The following is a 15,483-nucleotide window of genomic DNA, read 5'->3' on the forward strand; positions in this document are numbered from 1 at the left end:
CCAAGATAACAAATTGGTTGAGCTTGGACATTAATAAATCAATTCTTGCTTTTCTCACTTTGTCAACCCCTTCATGTGTAAGGTGCAAAGTATCCTAAATTTGCTTGGCAACATCCACACCAATCACTCTATTGTACTCATCACCATCCAAGGCACTAAGTAGCATACTAGTAGCTTGACCGTTGAGGTGGATGATTCTCATTTCTTCTATGGTTGGATTCTTGGGATCAACCGGTGGCTCAAATCCATTGCAAACAAACTCCCAAATGTCGGGATGAAGACCTGCAAGATAAGCTCTCATCAAGTGTTTTCACTTGGCAAAGTTAGTCCCATCGAAATGAGGTAACTTGCCCGCGGGCACATTAATGAAAGACTTGTGATCATAGTTAGTCATAGACATAGAAGAATAGATAAAGGATACGGCGGCATATTTGTTATCATCATTCTTCTTGCTCTTTTCTTTCTTGTCCTTCTTGCTATGCACTTGGTAGGACTCATCATCATCATCATCTTCAGAGCTGCTAGATAGCTCACTTGAAGATGAATTGGAGGCTTTTGCTTCTTGTTGCTTCTTCTTTCTTGCTTCTCTTTTTTTTCTAGTTTCTCTCTTAAATCTTATTTATTCTTTTCTTGCTTTCTTCTCTTCTAACCGCTGCTCCTCCTCCTTCTTCTCTTTTGCTTCTCTTTTTTCTTTTCTAGCTACCTTTCTTGTCCATTTTGAGCTTTTTTGGCATCAGTTGCCTCTAGCTGCGAGAGCGTGAAGTTGCTCGTTGTAGAGGCGCTAAACTCACTGTTGTCGGTGTCATATAGCCCAATGTCCTCCGGATCGACGTTGATGGGCCTCGCAACACCAGATCCTCCCCCAAGCTCCATACCTCATGCGGTGAAGCACACATGAGATAACCCGCTCTGATACCACTTGTAGGATCTCTGGTACACCTAGGGAGGTGAATAGGCCTGTAAAAATTCAACTCAAAGCGAAGTCAATTTCACCCACAGCACTGCCGCTCTATGAGCGCGGCACTACCGCACCTGTAGGAGAGATTAGTTCATAGTTCAAAATCTTCCCAATGAAATTTAGATTGGGTATGTTTCTTAGCTTTCTGCAGGGTAGTAGATCATAGATCGATAGCTAAAAGTAGTGGAAACACCATGCACAAGTAGATCAACCTCGAACTCTAGAAAACACCTCAATCAACAATATGTCATGCAAGTAATGTAAATCAAGCACAAGTGATACAATGATTTATCCCGTGGTTCGGCTCACCACCAAATCTTACCTACCTCCATGTTGTTAAAGTTAGCCACTAAGGCTTAGAGCTTTCCACCCCTTCCTTGTTATCAAGTCAAGAGACTTAACTCTTAATTTTCAGAAATCAAGCACAAGTTATAGTATATAGCCGAGCAATTTTTAGAAATATAAAAAACCACCCTTAATTTTCTTTGTTTTAGTCGGATTCGAAAGCTCAGTGTCTGACTTTGGTTATTAAAAAAATGTTAATAATTACTCGTATGATATAAAATAAATATCATTGAATTTGTTATAGAATATATATTTTTATAAGTTTAGTTGTTGACATAAATTTTAATATTATTTATTATATAATCTTAGTCACACTCACTACTACAAAAAGCATTTCTAGGGGCGGCTGGTAAGCCTTTATAGGGGCGGTTTGCCCAGCCGCCCCTACGCAAGGGTCTCTATAAATCATGCATTTGTAGGGGCGGTACCCAGGCCGCCCCTACAAATCGATTTGTAGGGGCGGCTTGTATTACTAGCCGCCCCTACAAACAGGTATTTGTAGGGGCGGTTCAATCTAGAACCGCCCCCACAGTACGTTTTCCCGCAAAAAAAATTCAAATTTACAATTCAAAATCGCGTTGCTGAACGTCCCACGACCAACGTTCCGAACCGCGTTCGCGTTGCCGAACGCCCCGCGACCAACATTCCGAACCGCATTCGCGTTGCCGAATGCCCCGCGACCAACATTCCGAACCACGTTCGCGTTGCCGAATGCCCCGCGACCAAAGTTCTGAACCGCGTTTGCGTTGCTGAACGCCCCGCGACCGCGACTACAAGCACAAGAGTATTCTATAAACTATAATTACAAGTCCAATTCACAAGAATATATACAATCCATCATTGAATATACAAATTCCATACACATTTTATCAACGTCCTAGAGCTAGCCTTTCAGTCTCACGAAAGTGTTGGTACTAAGGATTTGTACCTAACTCAGACTCTCGGTCATGGTAGGCGCCTCTGACGTGTACAATCTGGTCCAATATAAAGTTACAAAGGTCGCCAACGAGCTCTAAAGAGTTGGTCATCCTTGTATGGGTCTCTTTTCATTCCTTTCTCTTCTCTCCACTACAAGAGAACAAGTTTCGGTTTAGTATTTCACACCATTTATGAAGTTTTTATACTACGGGTGAAGAGATTCAAACTTACCCTTAAGGGGTGTCTCCTGTAGGCACCAGTGTTACTCATCATAGAACATATATAGTATCCATAATGTACACTCCCAGGCTTCTACTTGGGGCACTGTGTGTTTTGCATATGAAATTGTTAAGTAATGCTTTTGACAGCCATGTAACGGAGTACTGAAGAAGTAAGTTACACTTACCGCACATAGTGTTTTTATAGCCAGCTTTTCCTTTCTTGTTGGATCATGCCTTCCATGATGATTAGTGACATAGAACCTAAATGCCCTGTTCGAATTATTTTAGTAAATACAACTTGTTAGTATCCAAAAGTGAACGTTATAAGTATGTATACAAACATATAAGCTAATGAGGATTGTCGATATGTATATGTCTTGAGAATCGATATGAAGTCTTTGTATGTCACCGTGTCCTTATCTAATGAATCAAAGACCCATGCCATGCTCCTCTCGACATTAACGGCTATACAAATCCAGTGGTCGCTGCATAGATTTAATCATAGAACTAGATAAGCTCTTTTGCATCGAATAAAATATATCAAACAAAGCTTTAAGTATAGAGTTGAGCTTACTCAAAGTTGTATGGTAGCTATATAGTAGAGTGTTGTTGGAGATTTTTGAAAGCTAGTGCAATGTATGCCGCAACCTTAAGAGACTCTTCCCTTAGTTTCGTCGTACGGATGTGCTCTTTCTCCCGAAGAGTCTTTACAGTAGCTAGCTCTTTGGCATCCAGTGTCCACCATTTAGGGTAATTGAAATTTGTTTGGGCTATAGCTTGAGGGTCCACATACCCGGCTTTCACACTTGGCATTTGTTTGACAATGTGCAATTGCATTCTACAAATCACGGCATGGGTTAGTTACAACAAAATTCAAAGATTACATTCATATCATATCGGGAGGACAAGGACTTACAGGCACCGCATGCGAATTAGATTCATCTCCATTTCTCCCAAGTGAAAGGATGTTTGCATGTCATTGAAGTCAAAGACAATTTTCCCGGCTGGGCTTCCACATGTGCTGGTGGGGAAGCATGCTTGTATGATATCTATGCTCGTTGGGAGAACACGCAAGTACCAATCATGAAACCTTCTCATTCCAAGTGGTAGGCGTTGGATGTCCCGGTTTGGTAGGAAGGGCTTGCCTCTTTCATATGTTTTCGGGTAATCCTTTGACCATTTGATGGCATCAACATTTGGATACTGCTTTACAATTTGGTGGAGTTTGCTAGTGACAGCCTCCTCAGAACCCCATGATGGGACTTTTTTTAACTTGGTTCTCAGGCTTGAACTGGTCATGGGAATACCACTTGGACACCGATGAGATGTCTTTGATTCAAACATAAACTGGCCTTATGGTGATTGGATGCTTCTTTCGAAGTTCCAATTCAGGCATGTCCTCATCTTCTTGTGCTACAGCTTCTTTAGGAGGCACTCGTTGTTCATGTATTGGCTGTGCTTGTTGAGAAGACTGTGGTATCTCATGATGCACTTGCTCAGTACGAGCTAGAGAAGGTTGTGGCACCTCATCAGGCACATGCTCGCTAGGAGGCGAGGAAGAATGTGGCATCTTAGGAATGTGGGGGTCATGAGACAGTGAAAATATCTCCCCGGCCTCAACAACTCGCTCCAAATTTGGGAGAGGGGTAGGCGGCGAAGAAGCAGTCAATATAATGTCCTGTTTGTGCCAGAGGATGAACTGCCCCATAACATCTCCGAGTAACACCAGCCCCTCAGGAGTTGTGTAGTCTATTCTCCACTACATGAACTTGGGCTTCACTGTATGCAACTCGACCCTAGTGTAGTTCGGTGGTATCTTATTATTGTGGTGTAAGCCATCGGGAGGATGTGCCACACCCGTTGCCACCTCCATCACAGTGTTCTGCCGACCGCTAAGAAACACCAAGGTGCAACTAGTTGGTTCCTGTATGCGATCGACTGGGGTTGTGGCTACAGTGGAACCTTGGCTGCTAGGAACTTTCGGAGGGCTACCAACTAATGCCAGTTCTCCTGGCAGCGTCACTAATATCCGTGGCTCCATAGATAGTCCTTGCTCCTCTAGTGCCTTCGCAACTAGAGCCTTCACTTAGAGCTCAAGACTAGTCTCCCAGTCTTGGCCATGTTTCTTGTACATGTGCCTGTCCTCTTCGAATCCTTGCTTCCAGGTCGTCCTTTTCCCTAGCCCCCTGGTACGGTCTGTGTGCTCCTTATTTCCCAAGCCAAGGCTAAGCTCGTCCCTCTCTCTAGAAGGATTGAATGAGCCCTTCTCCTTGTTTTCAGCATATTTCAGTATCCTTGATACCGCCTCTTGGGTCTCCGGCTTATCAAACTTAAGATTACTACTGGATGATTCTGTACTCCTCACATATATCTAGTTCCTTAAGCATACCATCAAATTCATCACATCAATATTCCCAGCAGTTGTGGCCTCTTCGTCCATCTTCCTAAACTGCTCTTCCTTGGTATAGTAGCCACCAGGGCCTAGATGATGGTGGTGTTTGTTCCTCTTTGCCAGCTCGGTGTTACGGGCACTGAGCTCCAATGCCTCCAGTGAAGTCTTCTAAGCCACGAGCTCCTCCCATTGACTAGAAGTTATTTTACCGAACTCGTTGAAGGGAGTTAACCCCTTTTGGATATACTTCATGTTGAGCTCCGAGCTCCAACGTCGGAATGACTCTCCCATCATCGTGATAGCATTTTTTACCAATTCGTGCTTACCCTCCGGAAATCTAAAATTGACCTTCAGCTGCCTATCCCATAGTGCATTATTTGTGTTCTCTGATACCTCCTTCCAGTTAGGGATTGCTGGGTTCAATTTATCTCTTACTAGGGCCCCGATCGCATTACGGAATTTTCCTCTTAATTCCTTCGGCTCAAGGATCTCCCCTGCTAGCCTGACCTCCGTTATCACATAGCATGCCTTATCTGGATATAGATTTCCTTTTCTATCCCCTCATTTCCTCTTAGGCTTGGTAGTCGTGGTTGTGTCTTGAGTTTGTGGAGTAGAGGCATCGTGATCCATCTCTGTGGTTGTTGCCTCTGCTCTCCTTTCCTCTACTCTGTCTTGTCCAGCGAGATGTCACGGACGTTGATGTTGTCTTTTCTGAGTTTTAGGAGGGACCTATATATACGACAGGTCAAAGTGTTAGTAGAGGTAACACAGCCAAAGCTTTAGCAAAATTTACAAGCTAAGGCTTTTTCCCTACCTCCTCGTTCGGGTCAAAATCCTTGTCCAAATCTTCCTCCATTGGCCTCCTTCTGACTTCACGTGGGAAAGGATCCTTAGGACTTTCATATCCCTCTTCTGAGTCATCATCATCATCCTCCTCTTCTTCTTCGCCTTCAGCAGCCGCTCCTTCGGGGCCTTCCTCCTCGTCACACTGCTCCTGAGTAAGCATCACTTCTAGATCCTTTTCTACCTCGTTATCAAACTGTTCCTGAGTAAGCTAGTCCTCTAGTGCTTGCTCCTCAAGGGTTGGCTGCTCATCAGGCTCAGGCATCGGGCTGCACTATCTAGTGTCCGCGACATTATTTCGCGCTTTGTTCTAATAGATGCAAGAAAGTGTGCTTTAGAAACATGTCAAAAAAGTCCTATAAAACAACAATATATCAAAAACCTAGTAGTAGCAGTAGTAGAGGCCTTAGAAACAAGTCAATCATCATTTGATCATGAACTTGGAGCATCAAGGCATCATAACAGAGAAGAGAGGAGAAGGTAATGTAGGGGCGGCTGCTAATGATGCCAAGTTCCTCACAAGTTCTTGATCATCAGCTCATATTCCATATAATGTATGGACTTGGACAATTTCATCATCGGCAAAACAAAGGAGAGGAGAGGAGAGGGGAGATTTGGCAAAAAAAAGCAACAACTGCTTAACAAACATAGTGCAACAGCTGATGGCAAAAGACAGGACAACAAGTCCTAGGCGAGTCCTGGGAGATTTGGCAAAAAAAGCAACAGCAGCCAACAGTTAGTAGCTAGAAGTAGCAAGTAGTAGTAGTAAGTAGAAAGTAGTAGAGTAGAGAAGAGAGGAGAGAGGAGAAGATAGAGGAGAGGAGAAGAGAGGTGAGAGAAGAGAGAAGAGAGGAGAAGATAAAAGAGAGGAGAAGAGAGGTGAGAGAAGAGAGAATGATAACTTAACTGAAAAAAGATCCATTCCATTTCATGGCATCAGTAAAAAAAGTAGCAGTGTAGCTATTGCAAAAAAAAGTAGCTTAGACAGCCAGTGCACTTAACCTATTTGGTTCATGGCCATGGCCTGCTTTAGGTTTCACAGAGCACCAGCTGTTGGTGCAATAGTTTTAAGTTTTAACTACAGAACAGTACACCTCTTTTTTGAGCAACAAGGAACTACTGTGGATAACATAGTATAATGAAGCAAGCAACAGTTTATATTACGAAAGCATGACCTCCACCAAGACTTGAATTTTTCAATAACAAAGGCATATCTAACAGCAAGATTAAATATTAACATGAGACACTAACAAGAAAATAGTGAATAATGAAACAACAGTTTGTATTTTTGAAACAAATACAAGCAGTTTTGTAACTAGATATAAAGATAAACAATTTCATTCCCTTTAGTGGTACATCTAACAGTAGCATGTACCATTTTAGATTTCCGGAGGGTAGATTATAAGTAGAGAAAATTCAGGCAGCACGCAAATTAATGTAGGTGAAGTTCTGTCGCTTTCACTGCATCATTGTAAATATCTTTTCTTTGATCATGAGTTGATCAACAGCTAGCTAGCTAGCAAGCAATGAGAACCGGAATGACCTGAGGGTTCCCAAATTTGATTCAGTCTTATCAAACAAGGATTTCTTATTGCCCCCTAACAGTGGTAGTAGGTGGCATCATACTTTGCACAACATGTTTTGTAATGCATGCCTACGCCCCAGTGTTATCGACATCATAATTCGCACTGATCATGTTTCTGGGAGTATAATCGATTAAATGCTAATGGCTAAGGCTAACATATGCAATTAGTCCCTCATCAGATCGGTGCATGCTCTAAGGCTGACAGCACAAATTTCAAGGTAGGACACAACATGATAATCAAGGAATGAGGCAGGAGCCGGCCTATGTATTGCATGACAAGCTAGCAGAGAAGATAATTTCATAAGGAAAGAAAAATTATCTAAACAATTGCTAAACTTAGCAAGAAAGATCAAGAGGCATACAAACATAATTGTCATCAGATCGGTGCATGCTCTAAGGCTGACAGCACAAATTTCAAGGTAGGACACATGATAATCAAGGAATGAGGCAGGAGCCGGCCTGTGTATTGCATGACAAGCTAGCAGAGAAGATATTTTCACAAGGATAGAAAAATTATCTAAACAATTGCTAAACTTAACAAGAAAGATCAAGAGGCATACAAACAGCCCATGTAGGAGCAGGCAAAATTAATTGTTTGGGCATCATATATTTCTCGGCGAGCCTTCGATATTAAGGAATAGAATTCTAGCACATACAGAAGGAACTGTTCTCAACAAGCCAGAAATGATGGTGGCGTGGCAATCTAACTTGCAACCAGCCCAAAAATGATGACGTATATTCACACGGATAAACTAAAATATTGAACATATGAACAGTTGACCCAAGCTACCATGAAAAATGAAACAAAATCGTGCTTAGCTTTTCGGCAAAAAGCAGGTTGTTCATTCAGTCAATATAGTTGATACATTTAAACTGCTTCCTTTCAATAGTAGATGTGAACCCACAATCTACCATTCATAACATAAACATGACTTGTCGGTATCTTTTATTTCGGCAAAAGCAGGTTGTTCATTCAGTCAATGTAGCTAGTTAGGCAATCAATCTCATGATAACCAACAAAACTAAATAACAGTATCACATAAATCAGAGAGGGAGAGGCACAGGGAGAGAGAGCGGGAGATCACTGACTTGGCCACTGTGTAGGGAGCCTGGTCATCGACGTGCGGGGGCGGGACGCCGGGGGCTAGGCGCGGGGCGCCGGGAGCCTGGTCGTCGGCGTGCGAGGGCCAGGCGCCGGGGGCCGGGTGCGGGTGCGGGACCGGCGGCGGAAACCCTAGGCGCGCGGGGGCGACCGCCGGGGGCCGGGTGTGGGAGGGCGCGGGCGCGGGACCAGCGGCGTGACCGACGGTGGAAACCCTAGGCGTGCGGGGGCGGGCGCCGGGTGCAGAACGCCATGGGCTGGGTGTGGGCGAGCGTGGGTGCGGGACCAGCGGCGTGGCCGTGGTGGAAACCCTAGGCGCGCGGGGCAGCCTGACGGCGTCGGAGGAAGAAGACAACGCCCAGATAGTCTGACTCCCATGTGCCCTCCTATTTACACTTAGGACTATTTGTAGGGGCGGTTTCTGATTTAGCCGCCCCTATAAATGCATTTCTAGGGGCAGTTCCTGATCCAGCCGCCCCTACAAATGCATTTGTAGGGGCGGTTCCTCATCCAACCGCCCCTACAAATAGTTTCTATTTTTTAAATTATAAATTCTATATTTTTTATATCATAAAAACATAAAGTAATATAAAAAATTGTGTATATGCACAAATATAATATTTTGTATTATTATATATATGAAGAAATATATATATAAACAATTATAGTCAAAACAATATAGAAAACAAAAAAACAAAAATTAAAAATTTGAATTTTAAAACTTCAACTACAATTTTATGATATTAAATGAAATAAAATGAAAATGTTGTAAACATAAAAGTTGTATAACTCATCGACATGTACAATTTTTATTTTGGTCATCTTATCACGTGACTTTGTTTGAACGATTCAAAATTTGAAATTCAAACAATTTCAACTTGAAATAATATTTTGAAAGAGTAAATGATTTCAGATGAAAAACTCATGAATACCAAAGTTGGAGAACTCATCAATATGTACAACTTTTATTTTGATCATATTTTTATTTGACCAAATTTGAATAGTTGAAAATTTAAATTTCACTAAATGGCAACTTCAAACAAGATTTTGAAACCTTAAATGATTTCAACAATAAAAGTCGTGAACATAAAAGTTATTGAACTCCTCACTGTCTACAACTTTTATTTTGGTCACTTCTTTATGTGACAAAGTATTAGTAAACATTGTTCATAAATTCACATATGACTTATAGTTTCATGAACTATACGAGAAACATGTTGATTTGTGAACAATGTTTACTATTACTTTGTCAGATAAAGAAATGATCAAAATAAAAGTTGTAGATCTTGATGAGTTATACAACTTTGATATTCATCACTTTTTCAGTTGAAATCATTTAATGGTTGAAAATCTTATTCGAACTTGTCATTTTTTAAATTTGAAAATTTTAAGTGCTCAAACTTTGTTAAATTAAAAGAATGACCAAATCAACACACTAACTTGATAGGGCAAGATTTTAGGAAAAAAAATCATTACATTTGAAGTTAGTATGAGGGAGAAAGACTAGTTACAAATTTTACCCAGAGATTAAAAAGAAAAACACAACTGTTCATGAAGATCAATGATGAACAAGTGTGATTTGTTTTTTTAATCTGTGGCTAAAACTTGTAACTAGTTTTTCTCTCTCATACTAACTCCAAATGTGATGGTTTTTTCCCTAAAATTTTCTAAAATCATGCTCTATCATTTCAGTCTAGTCATCTATCTTTGTCACTAATTTTGAACAATTTAAATTTTAAATTTCAGAAAATAACAGCTTCAAACCTGATTTTCAAACACTAAATGATTTCAGCTGTAAAGGTGATGAATATAAGAGTTGTATAACTCATCAAGATCTCCTACTTTTATTTTGGTCATTTCTTCATTTCACAAAGTGTTAATTGATTTCATAATGTTTTAGTAGTAATAGAGTGGATGTTCAAATAGAGTCATCTGGATGTTGCAAAGGGTAGTCTCACACACATGCATAAAATGTAGTCTCACACACATACAAAAATATATAGTCTTACACACGTACATAAATATATAGTCTCATACACATGCGTAAATGAAGTCTTACAAACACACACTTACACAATCATCTTCTGTGGGATCTTCGAAAAGAAGTAGCATATGTGGGTGATGGCCATTTTCAAGAACTCTGGCTTTATAGCCCTAATTACAATAGGTAGAAACACTGTCAGCATCACATGACAATCGTGAGCCTTGCACTGTGTTATTGACAAGTTCTTCATCGACACTAGCTTCTTCACATTTGCTGAAAACCCAGTCAGGACTTTGATCCCCTCTAGGAAAGTGCATATAGCTCTCTTCTCGTCTGGTGTTAGGTTAAAGCACGCCATGGGCAGAGTATATTTTTCATTAGCCTCAGGTACCGGATGAAGCTGTGGCATCACGTTTAGCTGCACCATGTCTTTCCATGCTTTCAAACCATCCTTTGACTTGCCTGTGTCCATCAAGGTAGCAATAAGACTCTCAAAGACATTCTTCTGCATGTGTATAGCATCAATGGCATGGAGGACCTCTAAGTCTGGCCAATAAGGCAGATACTGAAAGAAGATCGATTGTTTCTCGGAAGGTACGTCTTCGACAGGAGGTGTGCTTCTATCTCTGTTCGTCCCATCCGGATTCTTCTTTCCATAGACAACACATATGTTTTTCACCATTCTGTACACGTGTTCTTCATTATGACGTCTCTCCCGAGGGGGTTCAATCTCCAGGGCGTTGTCATAAAATCTAAAGAATAATTTGCTTCGGTACTTGTGACTTGTCTTTAAGAAGCATCGGTTCCTTAGGTAAACTATCTTCTTGGATGCATCTAGGTACACCCATGTAGTACCATCTAAGCAAACCAAGCATCCCGTCTTTCCTTTGATCTGTCTAGACAAAGCAAACAGCACGGGGGTAATCATTGGTAGTAACAAATATTATTGCTCTACATATGAAGTCTTCCTTTCGGAACGCATCGTACATCTGCTCCCCATGCCTCCATAGCCTCTCCATTTCTTGCATCAAGGGCTCGATGAACATGTCTATATCAATGTCTGGTTGTTTAGGGCCAGAAATAAGAATAGTGAGGAGAAGGTACTTTCTCTTCTGACACAACCATGTTGGGATGTTGTACATGGTCAAGATCACTGGCCATGTGCTGTGGTCGCTCATTCTTTTATTGAAGGGATTCATTCCATCGGTGCTCAATCCAAACCATACATTTCTTGGGTCATTGCTGAATTCTTTATGCTTCTCATCGATCCTTTGCCACTGACTACAATCGGTCGGGTGTGCAATCTTATCATCATCCACCTTGCGCTCATCATCCCACCATGTCATGAGTGTGGCTTCTTTAGGGTTTAGGAAGATACGTCTTAAGCGGTCGGTCACTAGCAGGTACCACATTACCAGGGTAGGAATTCTTCTCTGCTTTGCATCGTTGCCTAATGGAGTGTCCTCTGGGGGCTGATATTTTTGGATCACCTTTTTTGTACCCTTCTTATTCCTCTTTTTCTCCATGGTGGGTTCATCCCTACCGTAAAGGTCATTGTTCTTGTACCGGCTGATCCCACACCGGGGACATTTATCTAGTGACTTGAACGTTTCGCCATGAAAAAGTATAGAGTGGTTGGGGCATGCATGGATTTTCTCAACCCTCATTGTCAATAGACTTATGATCTTCTTCGCTTGGTATGTGTTGGCGAAAACTAAGTTTGGTTGTGGCAGCACTCATGACAGGAGATGCAATAGATCATTGAAACTACAGTCTGACCAGCCGTACTTAGCCTTCAGGATGAGCAGCTCAAGCACGAAACATAGCAATGTCCAATGTGTTGAACAGCCCTTTCAACACTATACACAGTCTCCTTCGATGCTTTTGTCACTCTTTCTAAATTTTCTAGACCTTTTGGGCTATTTAGTAAAATCTCTGGTCCAAGGGCTCGAATCATGTCCTCCAAATCAGCTTCATCCCCGACACATGCTCCACCATCATTATTGGCATCACCTTCGTCGTTACCATCCCAAACACCAGCATCACCACCTTGTTCATTACCAAACTCGAAATCCATTTGTGCATCAAGCTCTGCTGAATATTAGGACAGAGATTCTATGGTTTCGTCGTCATATTCCTCCTCATCCTCGTCGTTAACAATAATCGTTTTACCATGATGAATCCACACTGTGTAGTCCTCAACAAATCCTCGTATAATCAAATATGATCTGATGATAGTCACATCTGTCCATGCCATACGGTTCTTGCAATCTTTACAGGGGCAAATAATTGTATCCTTATTCTCTTTCAATGTCGTTGCATGCTTCTTTGCGGCTTCAATAAATTTATCCACCTCTTCACAGGAACCTGCCTTGAACCTTAACGAACCATACATCCAAGAGTTCCTGTACTCCATCTTTTACAACAACAACAAAACAAAATTTAAAGGACTACTTATTCAGATATATATAAAAATGAATCAAAGTAATAATTACTTGAGAATAATTGTATATACTTCAGATATATATGAATCTAAATCTAATATAATTACATAAAGCATACAAACACACCATGGTAGATGAAAATTAATTAATGGCTCATTTATCCATAAATAATTAAAATACATATTTATTGATTACAATAAATAATTTTAAAGACAACAATTAGCAACAATTATATTTTACCCAATATCTTTCATACAAACCCTAGTCTAATTTCATCAAACATAAATTTACAAAAACAAAATTAATAAAAAACCAAACCCTAGATCTAGATCCACATGCACATGAAACATTCATAAAACTAACTAATTGTTCACTAAAATCAAGAAACATGAACCAAATAAGGGTATGATCTTGTTCTCCTCCTTAATTTACCCTAGTACATTTAAAACTTGGGTCTAATTTGCTTCATAAGTAGCTCAAGCACCATAGAAGAGAGAGAAAAACAAAACTCTAATTACTCACTAACCAACCATTAAAACTTCAAAAAAGTGTGGAATAGCATTTTTTTTACCTTCTACAACCTCTCCACCAAAGAATTTGAGACCAAAACCTTCCCTCCTTAGTAGAGCAATTTTTGGGAGGTGCCCAAGACCTCTCTACCTTTCTTTCACGGGTTGAAGTGAGTGACCCGAGGAGGAAGAATGTTCTGCATCGTTTTTATATGTGAGTCATTTGTAAGGACGGCTGGTGATTGAGCCGCCCCTACAAATCACGGAGGCATTTGTAGGGGTGGCTCAATCACCAGCTGCCTCTATAAATAGAAACTCCAGGGGGGCGGTCGGTGATTGAGCCACCCCTAGAAATCCGACCCCATTTGTAGGGGCGGCTCGAATCACCAGCCGCCCCTGCTGTTTCATTTCTAGGGGCGGCTGGTGTCTGAGCATTCGAGCACGCTACTGCAGAGACGACTCCATCACCAACCGTCCCTAAAAAAAATCGAACTGCTGCTAAAAATCATTTTTTATATAGTGACACAAATTAGTTTGACTGATGTATAGTTGTATTTATTTTTTTGGCATGGAAAGAGTTTTTGGATGTGCGCACACATGCCATATACGCCGCCGGGCTTCATCAGACACAGCACATGCATGCACGGATCGGAGGCGCAACGGAGCATGGTTGCCTCTAATGACGCGGACACCCACGTCCTACCGCCGAGAGGCTAGCGTACTCGGCCACTCCTCCACGCGTGCACACGCGTCGGCGAGCCGGCAGCCCGGCCCGCCCGCGCCCACCGCGTGGCGCGGCGGAATCACGAGCACGTGGCGAGGGTGCCGGCCGGCGCGAGGTTTAAAAGGAAGCCTCGATCTACAATGCACGCACAGCTCAGACCTAAGTCACAGTCATCTCCATCCGATCCGACGATCGATCTCGATCTTCAGTGTTGTAATCACACCGGCCAATCAATTTCAAGTTCGACCGCCGCGCGCAGATCATAGTCCACGTACAGTAACGCGGGAGGCCAGCAGCATGCCGTCGCTGATGTCGCTGACGCCGTGGCGGAGGAAGAAGAGGGCGGCAGGGGGCCCGGCGGTGGTGGTGCGGACGCGGCGGCGGGGCACCTCGCTCGGGGCGCTGTGGCGGCGCCTGGTGCGGACGCTCACCTGCACGCGCCGCCCCTACTACTGACCGATCGATAGCTTGTTGCAACATTTGGTTGCCGGGTGCGTGCAGAGAGAGAGAGAGAGCGCTGCTGACAGATGCCGGCGGATCGATCCATGCAATGCAAGCAAGCTTGTTTGTGATGAGTGTTTGTGTACCGTAGTGACTGCCCGTTTATATATATACGTATATATGTATTTTCATTTTAGTTTGTTGCTACCGTACGTGCAATTGTACTCCGCTACTATATGCACATCTAAACTCGTGCCTTATATATTCCGCAAAAATATAAATACCTCTGACTTTGATCTCAATCTTCCAACGACCCTATAACATCCCTTCTGAGAACAATATAACTATGAGTTACGTGCTAAGAAAAATAATTTACATCTAATCAAGATTTCTAGTGAATGATATTTACAGCTATATTTTTAAATTAATTTATTATAAAAATACATTTCGTAATTAATCTGTCTGGACCTGGCTTGAGCCTGCCCGAAAAATTAGACCCAATCTGTCTAGTGAAATAGTCATAGGTGGGACATTTTCGACCCAACATAACCGAGTTTTTTTCAGCCGGCCCGTAAAATACTTAGACCCCTTCGTTTTGAAATACCTGCCGTTTCAAAAAGAAAAGGTCCCCAGTTAATTAGGTTAAAAAAAAGCTGGAAAAAGTACACTAATGCCGCTGTGGTCCACAAGTACGACACATCGATGGATCAATCAAGCATGCATGGATTTTGGCTTTGGATTATCGATCTGGAAGGATCGACCTCAAAGGACAGAGTGGATCAACATGCATGATTGATTGGGCCAGCCACGCACGGATCGATGACGACGCGCGCGCGGCACACGTGCACCGGCCAGCCACGCACGGATACGAAAAACACAAGTACCCGGAGTCCCGGACAAGTCTCGCCAACCACAGGATGCAGCTCAAACTCAATCAAGAATGACCACGGTTTGCTGAATTGCTGTCACGCTCAACTTTTCCGAACACCACAAATTTTGACTCAACTTGACAAAATA

The sequence above is a fragment of the Miscanthus floridulus genome, chromosome 9 (assembly GCF_019320115.1).
Source record: "Miscanthus floridulus cultivar M001 chromosome 9, ASM1932011v1, whole genome shotgun sequence".
In the NCBI taxonomy this organism is placed as follows: Eukaryota; Viridiplantae; Streptophyta; class Magnoliopsida; order Poales; family Poaceae; genus Miscanthus; species Miscanthus floridulus.